The 10,435-nt window shown below is 47.1% G+C and overlaps 1 protein-coding gene and 1 long non-coding RNA gene across 8 annotated transcripts in view; one reads left to right on the forward strand and one right to left on the reverse strand.

Moving 5' to 3' along the window:
• SLX4 (SLX4 structure-specific endonuclease subunit) overlaps positions 1 to 3,312 on the reverse strand; it is a 30,647-nt gene extending 27,335 nt beyond the window's left edge. For 4 of the 7 annotated variants that reach the window (XM_027655049.1, XM_027655048.1, XM_027655046.1 and 1 more), the window contains exon 1: positions 3,195 to 3,282. The gene's annotated coding sequence lies outside the window, so the exon portion shown is untranslated. Of the gene's footprint in view, positions 1 to 1,341; positions 2,400 to 2,908; positions 2,928 to 3,194 lie in introns of those variants that run through there. The other 3 variants (XM_027655045.1, XM_027655044.1, XM_027655042.1) reach the window with 3 other exon arrangements.
• A 97-nt stretch (positions 3,313 to 3,409) lies between these two features.
• LOC113952697 lies at positions 3,410 to 5,594 on the forward strand. The gene is made up of 3 exons (XR_003529627.1): positions 3,410 to 4,148; positions 4,261 to 4,411; positions 4,696 to 5,594. It is a non-coding gene; the product is annotated as an uncharacterized LOC113952697 (long non-coding RNA).
• Positions 5,595 to 10,435: the final 4,841 nt, after the last annotated feature.

Below are 10,435 nucleotides of genomic sequence, written 5' to 3' on the forward strand. Positions count from 1 at the left end.
GAAAACAACAAGTTATTAATTTTAACCAAAAAAAAATAGAATTGAGATTAAGGACCCGATAAAAACATTTCGGTAGAGGCCCCCAAAAATAAAGGAAGAGAATAATACTTATTAAAAACTAACCTGGTTTTCAGAGGAAGAAAAGGAATCAGAGTAATAATAAAAAGAAAGATGTAAAATTCAATCATGGTGATGGAATTGGATTGCACTGATTAAAAACAATGAAAATAAACAATGAATATAATCAATCAAGTGTATTAAAGCCAGGAGGTAAAATTACCTGGCCAGAAAAGTTAAGGACTTTCAAAAAAGATCTTTCTGATGTCCGTCAAAATCCCAAAGAAAAACGTATCAGGGCCACTAAATCAAACTGTGGAACTGTTAATCCTGTGAATATTCCTATAATATGCATCCCCTGGTGTTGCTGCAAACAGCCCTTTCTAGGAGCAATCCAAAACACACCAAAAAGCAGATGCTGAAGGTGTTTCTGACACAGGAATTGGATCATTTGCAAGCAGAAGTCACTGTGATTTTTCAAAAAGGACAATTAGGGAAGTAAACACTCATCTTGCACACAGAGCTCTATGCCAGGTTGTTAAAGAAATGGCTTAGGTGGGAATTGATGAATAAAGATGGATAATAAAATTAAGACCAGCCAAGACAGTTTATGAAAACCCAGAGCTCCTACACTCAGCTAATACCTTCTTAATGGGAGCTCTGTGTTATCAGGGGAGTAATTCTTCTGTAAACCATTAAAGAAGTATCAAGGGACAAAATGATTAATTAAAATCCCACAAAATCAATAAAACGCATTTAAAATTATTAAAATGCAGCTGCAAACAGCTGTCATTGAGTATGTGTGTTTCTATTACCATCCCACAGAGATTAACTCTCTGCCTGTCCTGTTTTTCTGTATTTTAGATTAGGAAATGAGTTGGAAGAGACACCAACCACCAGGTTTGAGCTGTCTGATGATCCAGAGAAGGGAACTCTTGGACAGCCCATCATTTTTCCAGACCAACCACATTGTGGACTTGTCCCAGGTGTCTGACTCCACTCCAACACTGATAATTGTGACCATGTCAATCAATTCTCTCATTTTTTCAGATCAAGAATGGAGCAATCCATGATATGGATGTCTGTAGCAGGAAAATGTCAAAGCTTATTGTCACGAGAGCCAAATATAAAGTGAACTTTAACACAGTATCTTGATTTCCCTATTTGCTAAAATAGGAAGATGCTCACTTTAAAAACATGACCAAACTCATCACAGATTTCTACACATGATCTAATGAAGTATCTTTTAGAATAATATTTAATTAATTTATACCAATGACTTACTTGCTCTCTCCTCATCTCAAATCACATATAAAAGCCACAGTGAACCACACAACACTCTGCTTCATGCATGTGTAGCTTTATGATGTCTCTATGCTCTCATTCCTGTTCTCCATCCTCTGGTGTCCATCACAAACAGGCTTGGTTTAGTCTTGTGAAAATACAATTTTACACCTTCTCCTTTTATTCACTTAGTTCCTTCACCTTCTCCATATCCAGACATGAGGCTACCTTGATGTGAGTGATCTGGGAAGCTCTGGCATCACCCCAGTGATCTCAGGAATGTGTAAATACTGCTCCAGTAACAGCAGGGGATCAGCTCTCAGACCACCATGGCAGTTCCTCTGTGTTTGGCTTTCAAGAAAATTCCTTCTAGAAACTCTGGGCAAGAGCCTTGTCCACAGCCAAGGACCCAAAGCACAGTCTGAGCCTCAACAGCACACAGTAATCTCAAACATCCCATTTAAATTCCTATTTTGTACTGTTTGACAGTTTCTTTGAAAAAAACATGTAATTAAAATTGACCCGGTGGGAAAAGCAAAGGCTCAAAAGAACTCAAGGCCCAAAGTTTCCAAATGCAAAGCTGATAGCAACAATTCTTTCACTTTCTGTTTCCAGTCTGCCTCTGACACTGGTACCCAGAAAGCTGTTTTAATCCAAACACCAAAATCTAAGGGGAGAGGAGGGACCAGGAGGGAGATGAAGAAGAGGATTTTAAGCAGATACAAAAGCCAACCACACAAGGGTCTTTTCTGTCATCAAAAAGGGCTGTACCCAGTCTGTGATTTTTGAGAGTTTATACAGAGACAATGGACTGAGCTTTGGGCTTTACTGGAGTCACACTGGGCAGTAAAAATGATAAATGGTTTTGCTCGGCTGTAATTAGAGCTTTATTTAAAACCAGAAGGGTGAAAAGGAGTACCTTGTGTGTCTGCAGAGTCAGGGACAAAGTATTGTCAGGAAAGTAGCTGAAACTGTCTCTCTTCAAGGTAGGCCCATATCACAATACCATAAAATGGTTTGGGGTGGAAGGGACCTTGAAATCATCTCATTTCAACCCCTGCCATGGGCAGGGACACCTTCCACTGTCCCAGGTTGCTCCAAGCCCCGTCCAACCTGGCCTTGGACACTTGTAGGGATGCCACAGGAAGACACAGCTTCTCTGGGCAACCTGTGCCAGGGCCTCCCCACCCTCACAGGGAAGAATTCCTTCCCAATATCCCATCTAACCCTGCCCTCTGTCAGTGTGAAGCCATTGCCCCTTGTCCTGTCACTCCAGGCCCTTGTCCAAAGTCCCTCTCCAGCCTTCTGGATACGCAGTTCCTTGTGTCCCTGAGCCTGGAAGCAAAAGATGAAATTCCATGTTGCTTCAGACCCCCAGAACTGCTTTCCCTGGTAACACTGCTTGAAAGAAATTTGCTTCGAGGTTGGACACGTTAAACTACGCTCTCAGTGAACCCTGCCAGCTGCCAGTGTCCGCTGGCATCCCCTGACACGCAGGTCTCCTTGTGCTTAACGGCTCTGCCTCTGCTCTATCCCTGAATTTTGGCCTTCAGTGCCACGTCAACACCTGGTACGGAGCTTCCTCCCAAGGTCCGGGCTCGTCATCCCCCTGAACCAGCACGGGGTGACGCCACACAGATGACGTCATGCAGTTGACGTCACACGGCTGACGTCACCCCAGGGCCATGCCAGTCCCGCGGCGCCGCCTCCCCGCCGCCAGGTGGCGCCACGCCCCGCTGACGGCGCCGGCGTCATGACGTCACCCCACCCGCCCGCGCTCCGCTCTGAGCGCTCCTCGCCCGCCCGTCCCGTCCCGTCCCGTCCCTTTCCGTCCCTCCCCGCAGCCGACCGACCTGTCCGCCTCGCCCTGGGGCTGCCGGCCCTCCCCGCACCCTACCGCCAGGGCCCGGGGAGCCCCCGGTGCGCTGCCGGAGCGCATGCGCGGGGGCGCCAACCGTGTCGGTAGTCCCGCCGCGCACGAGGCGCGCATGCGCAGGCTCGGCCGGAGGGGCGCTGACAGGGCCTCACCCTGCCCGCGCGTGCGCACGGGCTTCCCGCCAGCGGTTGCCATGGAGACCGCCTCCCCCTCCCCACACGCTGCTCTCTTCCCGCTCCCCTCTTCTCGTTCCCCTCACGAGGCCGGCGGTGGCTCCTCCCGTCCCGTCCCCATCCCGCTCTCGCCCTCCGGGAGAAAGGCCCGGCGCCTGCTGAGGCGAACCAGGCCCGGCGGCCACCGGGGGCAGCCGCGCGCCGCGGAAAGCGGCGGCGGCGGCCCGGCCGCCTCACGGCCCCGGCCTAGGGCGGGGATGTCCTGTCAAACCAGGGGGCGGCTGGTTAGGGCCTCGGCTCCGGCTGTCACCGAGGTGAATGGCCAGTCCGGGATGAACACTGGCGAAAGGGGAAAGTACATGGCGTAGTATTCCTTGTTCGTGTTTTTAAAGAATTCTAATATATGAAGTCTTTACATGTAAAACGTCAGGCACACCTATGCAGCTGCAGCCCGTTACAACTGCGATGTTTTGGGGTTATAATGGCTATTGTGCTGCTCATACGGAAATTTACGGAAATACTGAAATTTCAAGGTGAGCAGTCATGTAGCTCAAGCTTTTCCCAAGCTTATCTGTCAAAAGAATGACCATTGCCTTTTTATTTTGTGCTTAAATCCCTGGAGTTGGACAGGAAAACTTGAGCCTTTTTCCCACTACGTTCAGCTCTGGCTCAAAGTCCTCATACTGAGTCTTACCTTGGATCAGGATCAACAATAACTTCCTCCAGATCCTCAGTTAATTGTGGCCAAAGGTCTGCAGGTATAAAATCACCTGAGGTGCAGTGGGGGTTGGGGTGTTCATACACTGGATTTGCATTCTGAATGTGTGATTTGTGTTGAAATCCGAATTTCTTTCCCAATGCTTGGTCTAGCTGTGGCAAGAACCAAAATCCCTCCTGGGCAACACTTCTCAACAGGCCAACATGCAGCAGAGGGAAGAGGTTTAGTGGCACATGGAACACACCAGAGCTTCATAAACATCAAGGCAGACACTTCACTAACAACTACAAATCAGTTCTAATGGTGAGCAATAGAATGTCTCCTTTACACATAAACATTTTCCCATAGTTATATCTCTGTCTGTAATTTAACATTACCGAAAGAAACAGACACACTTTTTTTGAAACATTGCCTGTTCATTCATTTTAAAAGTTGTAGATAATTTTTTTTTACTATAAGGTTTCCAAGCTCCTGAGGCACTTGTGAGTTTTCACTTCCAGCAAAGAAATTTAATTTTTAACCCATTCAAACAATTTTAGCTGGAAACCCTTGAATTTTAAGCAAAAAAAAAATGGTTGTTTTGGCAGGACTGAGGGGTGTGTTTTCTGCAGGGAATTCCATCAGGAGATTTACCCCAGTCAGTACAAGAACTCGAAACTGATGTGAAGAAATCCTTTGGTTTGTGTCTTTCAACACTTCTGCTGGTTTATTCAAGTTCTTTCTCAAGTTGCTGCACTGATGGGAATTAGGAACCCTCTGAAGAAAATCCTGCAAGGACTTGCAAGTGCTCATTGCACAAACAGAGTGAAAATACTCCAGTTACGTACTGAGACACGACTAAGCCCAGGCACAGGAGCATCTGGCTGCACAAGGCCCTAAACTGAACTCAGAAGCACTCAAAAGCCAGAGGAATTGTGGCATTCCCAATGAAGGTGGATCCAAAAGCACCAACACTTACTGGTTCACCCTGGCTGCCAAACAGGTATCTCTTTCACAGGGCATTTCAAGGCCTCTGACCATTCCTGAAGACAACAAGGGTGTGGTTTTCCAGTCACTCTTTGCTCCCGACATCAGAGGACACAGCCACAGTGACAGGCACAGAGAGGAGAAGCAGCCCTCCCAAAATCAGGCAGCTGATCAGAGGCAGACTGTCTGGCTCTCCACGTAGACCTACTGGACTTCCACAAGCAATTTTTGACTAATTCTCGTTCCCTCCCCAGCAGGGAACTGCTCTGTGTCTGATATGGCTCAGGGCCCCAGTGCTTCAGACTCCAGCAGGAACATCTTGGCTTAATTTAAAGCGTACTCACCCTGAATTACAACTGTGTGGGTGCAGGCAGGTCCCTGAAGCAGCAACACTTGGGATCCACGCTGTGAGAGGCAGGAAATTTACTGTCACGCTGTGGTTTTGGGTTGTCTCTGCAGAAAACAACGATTATGGAACTTGTGAACACAATTAGGTGACATTAAAAGGTTTTTAAAGTAACTGCTTGGATTCACCATGCCATGGGATTTACAGTAAATGTGATTATCTGCAGATCTATGAATACACAAATTATGTGTTCTGTATAATGTTCATATTTATCCCCAGTGTGCTGCAGTCAGCATTGCTCAACATTTGTGTTTCACTTTCTCTTTGCTCTGTCTCAGGGCAGACCCCCTGGTCTCTGTTAGGACTTGTAGTACTGGTGGCTCTTTGGCAGCTCCAGCTTTTCCATATAAATTGATCAATCCAGGTCAGCAGTGATCAGAGAAGCAGCCACAGAGGCCATTCCCAGTGAGGAGAGTTTGGGTTTGCATTAATTTATTGTCTTAATTTCCTTCTCATGGACTTTGGCCATGCTGGATGACAGAGCTCAGCACAATACTCAGAACAGTGTCTTGAAAGAGCCAAACAAGCAAGAAGGCAGCATTTTCCTGAAAAGTGCTTTAGTGTAAAGTAGGAATTTTGGGATGGTACAGGCCACTATATTCATCTCCTCTTATAAGCATGTGCCCATTCAGTAAGTCACAGGGCACAAGTTCGAGTGGTATAAACCAAAATTCATCTTGTTCTCCTGGGCAGTGAAGTGAATTCTCATTTCCAAGGAGAATCAGCATCATTCAGTAAGGACAGTGGGCATTGAAGAATCTCTAAACACAGTAAAAATACAATTCCCCAACTGAAAAACCTAATCCCTGTCCTTTGATTTCTTGCAGCACGCTGCAAGGTAGCTTTGAACACTTGTTTTTTAAAGTATCTGCTAAACCACTTGAGACAGAACAGGTCCAGTGATCAAGATGCATCAGTGAGACAAAACTCCAGTTGAATCTCCCTCTGTCTCCTGACACAGCTCCAACTTCTTGATTTTCTAAGGATTTAATGTGGGACAGTTCCATGAAGGATTGACTTGCTGATTTACTTCTGGTCTGGGTTTTAGACCCAGTTACCTCTTGTTTACTTGGGTTGCAAAAGGAGAACCAGCTTTGCTTGGCTCCTCAGACTGCTTTGTTAACAGGTCATGTCGTGACATTTGGAATAACGTTGGATGGATGTTTAACAGACAATTCATTGCAACACCATTTGCCACTCACATTTAAGAAGCAGGGCAAACTCTGCTTTTTTCCCCAATTTTTCATCCTTCCTGCTGCTGTGAATAGATTAACAATGAGACCATCAGGAGTCCTTACAGATTTACTTACCGAAGCTTTTGGTCCTTGTGCTCCTGCCAGCTCTTCCATTTCAGCCAGGACTTATGGCAGACTTCACCCATTCCCACCTGTTCACATGCCAGACTGATTCCAGGAGGAGTGCAATGGGAAGGACCTTGTGATTTGAGATGGAATTCTTGCTAGAAGGAGCTCCAGCAACAAGGAGCACCTTTCTGTTCTGGGAGAATGGGAAAATGAGTGTCCAGGCAAAGAAACTTCCCTCCTGGCCTGGGCTGTGTTGAATCACAGCATTGGCCACAAAATGTCCCAGAGAAGAGGGAGGTGAAGTGTAAAGGGGGAGGTGAAGGAGAAACAAAAGATGGTTCTGGGAGCAGGTGGAGAATAAATGACTTTTTATTTTTCCTGGGAGAAAAGCTTCATGCTGATGAAAGAAAAGGAAACCCCATGTTTAACCCACTCCAGAAGCATCAGGAGGTGAGCAGTTCTGGGCACATGGCAAGATAGATTTAGAATGCCATCCTCTTCTTCCCAAACAATAAGGGAGACAAACAGCTGGAAAGGACTTTGTACAGGATAATTCCAGTAAGCAGCCAAACTTCCAGGGATTCTCTGAAATCCCAGGAATTTTTATACCTAGGGATAAGATTTGGGCAGACCCAGAACTGCCTGGGTAAGAATCTTCTGATGAAAGGCAGAGAGTCCCTCAAAGGTGCTCTAAGTTTATGTTTACTGCCTCATCCAAACCCAGCAGGTACTTGTCTTTATGCCTCTGTTTCAGTTTGTGCTGGGATTCTGGAGTCTTGGACTGTCTCCTTAATGCAGATTCACTGTGTCTCTTAAAGGAAATTTATTTCAGCTCCATGCAGACCTTATTTGTACAGTAAGAATAATTCTGACTCACTTCACAGGGAGAGCAGGAGGATTAATCAACAGTTGTGAGGGACCACAGAAGTGCTAAATATTATTAATGGCTCCCAAGTCTTCTTCTTTTGGAAACAGTGGCCATTTCTTCCCATAATGTTTTTAGCAGTTGCTGCTCAAGGAGCTTAGATTGCAGATTCCTGGCTTGTGGTTTGTCCATAAATCACAGACCTGGAGCCTGCCCAAGACACTCTCGATGGTCTCAGCAGGAAGTCTGGACGAGAGAAAACTTTGTTTTCAGTCTGGCCCCGTGAACCACTTTATGGCCAGTCCAGTTGCAAGGTCCCAAGCCAGACGTGAGAGGGATTCTGTCCAAGTTTAAAAGCACGAGGTCTCTGGAATGTCCTTTCAAACTGGTTTCACTGCCTGTAAATATTTTCCATCTTCTGCCCTGGAGGATATAGGTTTGACTCCGCAGCTGATGAGCCTGGGCAGACCAGGAGAGGAGGCCACGCTGTTTATCACCAAGTTTGTCAGCACACAAGGTTTAATTTGCAGAAAAATGGACAAAAAAAATCCCCCAAAACCTCAAAAACCAACCACAAGGAAAGGAGTCAGGCAGCAGTTAATAAGGTCCCAGTACAAACCAAACCCAATCGATCCGTTTTCTACACCAGGCAGGGTTCAGCACTGCTTTACAAGCCAGGACATGAAACAAGCTCCATGAGATTCCTCCAGGTTGGAGATCCCTAATTCCCTTCCTGGTAGAGCAAACGCTGAAGGACACAACTAGCCCATTCTGGGCTCTTCCCAGCACCATTCCCACATGCTGCATTCTCTGGGTTCACCACAATACGCTGCAGACACCAGGAACACTCTGGCTGCAGGAAGAGCACAGGCCAGATGGAAACTGCTTGGTGATACAACACGTGTGAGGATGAGTAATGTAATGTCCAAGTGGAGACCACGGGAGCTGGGAGAGACCAGGAGCTGGAAGAGCACAACTGCAGCTTCACCACCACAAACAGTGCTGCAGTTCTGATGCAAGATCCATACAAGCCTCCTCTGCTTGCACAGCATGTTTTGAGGTTGTGCAGAAAGTGAAAACCCAGGTTCTAATGAGCTTCCTACACCTACCTTTTGCCATCATGTTTGGAACAACTCATCCTTTTCACTGCTTTTTTCACCAAAGAGCCTCTGTTGCCCTTTCAGACACAGAGTCATCGCAGAAGATCAGCTTCCACCTGTGTTCCTATCAGCACTTCAGTACATCCCCCTTTCCCACTAGGATCTGCTCAGTTAGCTGGGCTTATAATCCTCACACCAGCCCTCCCTGCAGGTCTTTGCAGAACAAAAGGGAAAACTGAGCCTGAGGTGAGGACCCAGAGCCTGCTGGTGTGTGCAGTGATGAAGCTTAGACAAAACAGTGTGATAAAGTGTGTGAGATTTGGGCCAAAGCACCCTCCTTATCCTGCTGCTACTGCTCCTTCTTGCATCCCTGGACCATCACCACCTCTCACTGTGTCTGATGGGCACAGGGACACAGGGCAGGTGTGCACTCCAGGAACAGAAATCTTATTTGATATTTTAATCACAGATCTCTCATGGCAAAAAAATTAGCACCTCAAGGGCTGCTGGAATTCCTGGAGGATTCCCAGGATGGGGAGGTTAAAGATGTGTCAGTTTATGGCCATCTCACAACCAAGCATGCTCTGCTTCTCACTGAGCAAAGGTTACAAACCAGCATCCAGCTGTATCAACAGCTGCTATTTTTAGGCACTTTAACAGGTGAGCAGCTTGCAGGATACCACACTCACCTGCTGTGCTGCTTAGGAATCACCAAAGGTTGAAATTCCTTCAGTCTGTGTTAGAATGACAGGATTGCTTAGGTCGGAAAAGCCCTCAAAGATCCTCGAGGCCAACTACGAACCCAGCACTGCCATGGCCACCACTAACCCATGTCCCCAGGTGCCATATTCACATGGCTTTTGAATCCCTCGTGGGATAGGGACTCCACCTCTGCCCTGGGCAGCTGTGCCAGGGCCTGACCACCCTGTCAGTGAAGAAATTCCCCCAGTATCCAAACTAAACCTCCCCTGGCACAACTTGAGGCTGTTTGCTCTTGTCCTGTCCCTTGTTTTCTGGGAGCAGACCCCAACACCTCCCTGGCTCTCCCCTCCTGTCAGGGAGCTGCAGAACCATAAGGTCTCCCCTGAGTCTCCTTTTCTCCAGGCTGAGCCCCTCCAGCTCCCTCAACATCTCCCGGTGCTCCAGCCCCTTCCCCAGCTCCATTCCCTCTCTGGACCTGCTCCAGCCCCTCAATGTCTCTCTTGTTTTGAGGGGCCCAGAACTATCCCCAGGATTCAAGGTGGGGCCTCAGCAGTGCCAGCACAGGGAGACAGGCACTGCCCTTGTCCTGCTGCCACACTATTCCTGATGATACATTAGCAGGGATGTAGGTGGTGGCTCCTTGTTCTTCTCAACACCATCTAAACTGTCACGTTAGTTCCTCTTCTGCATCTGAACAAAAACAAAATTTTAGGTGATGGTAAAATTTCTCAAGTGGTCCCCTGTGCAGCAGGACCCTTTTTAACTCCTCTGAGCACAGCCAGGCTTCTTGTAGCTTAAAGAGCTGGAGGCTGTCCTGTCCAGCACAGCATCCAAACAGTTAACCAAATCCAGTTCCTGCATCTTAATCTGGCAATTTAAAGATAAGCTAAACAAATATCAGGGCTGCTCAGAGCCCCACTGAGCAGGAGAAAGGATTCTTATAAACCAGTTTGCATGGTGTAAACCAGACACACAGAGGGAATC

This window comes from Corapipo altera, unplaced genomic scaffold (genome assembly GCF_003945725.1).
Source record: "Corapipo altera isolate COAL_440 unplaced genomic scaffold, ASM394572v1 98, whole genome shotgun sequence".
Classification (NCBI taxonomy): domain Eukaryota; kingdom Metazoa; phylum Chordata; class Aves; order Passeriformes; family Pipridae; genus Corapipo; species Corapipo altera.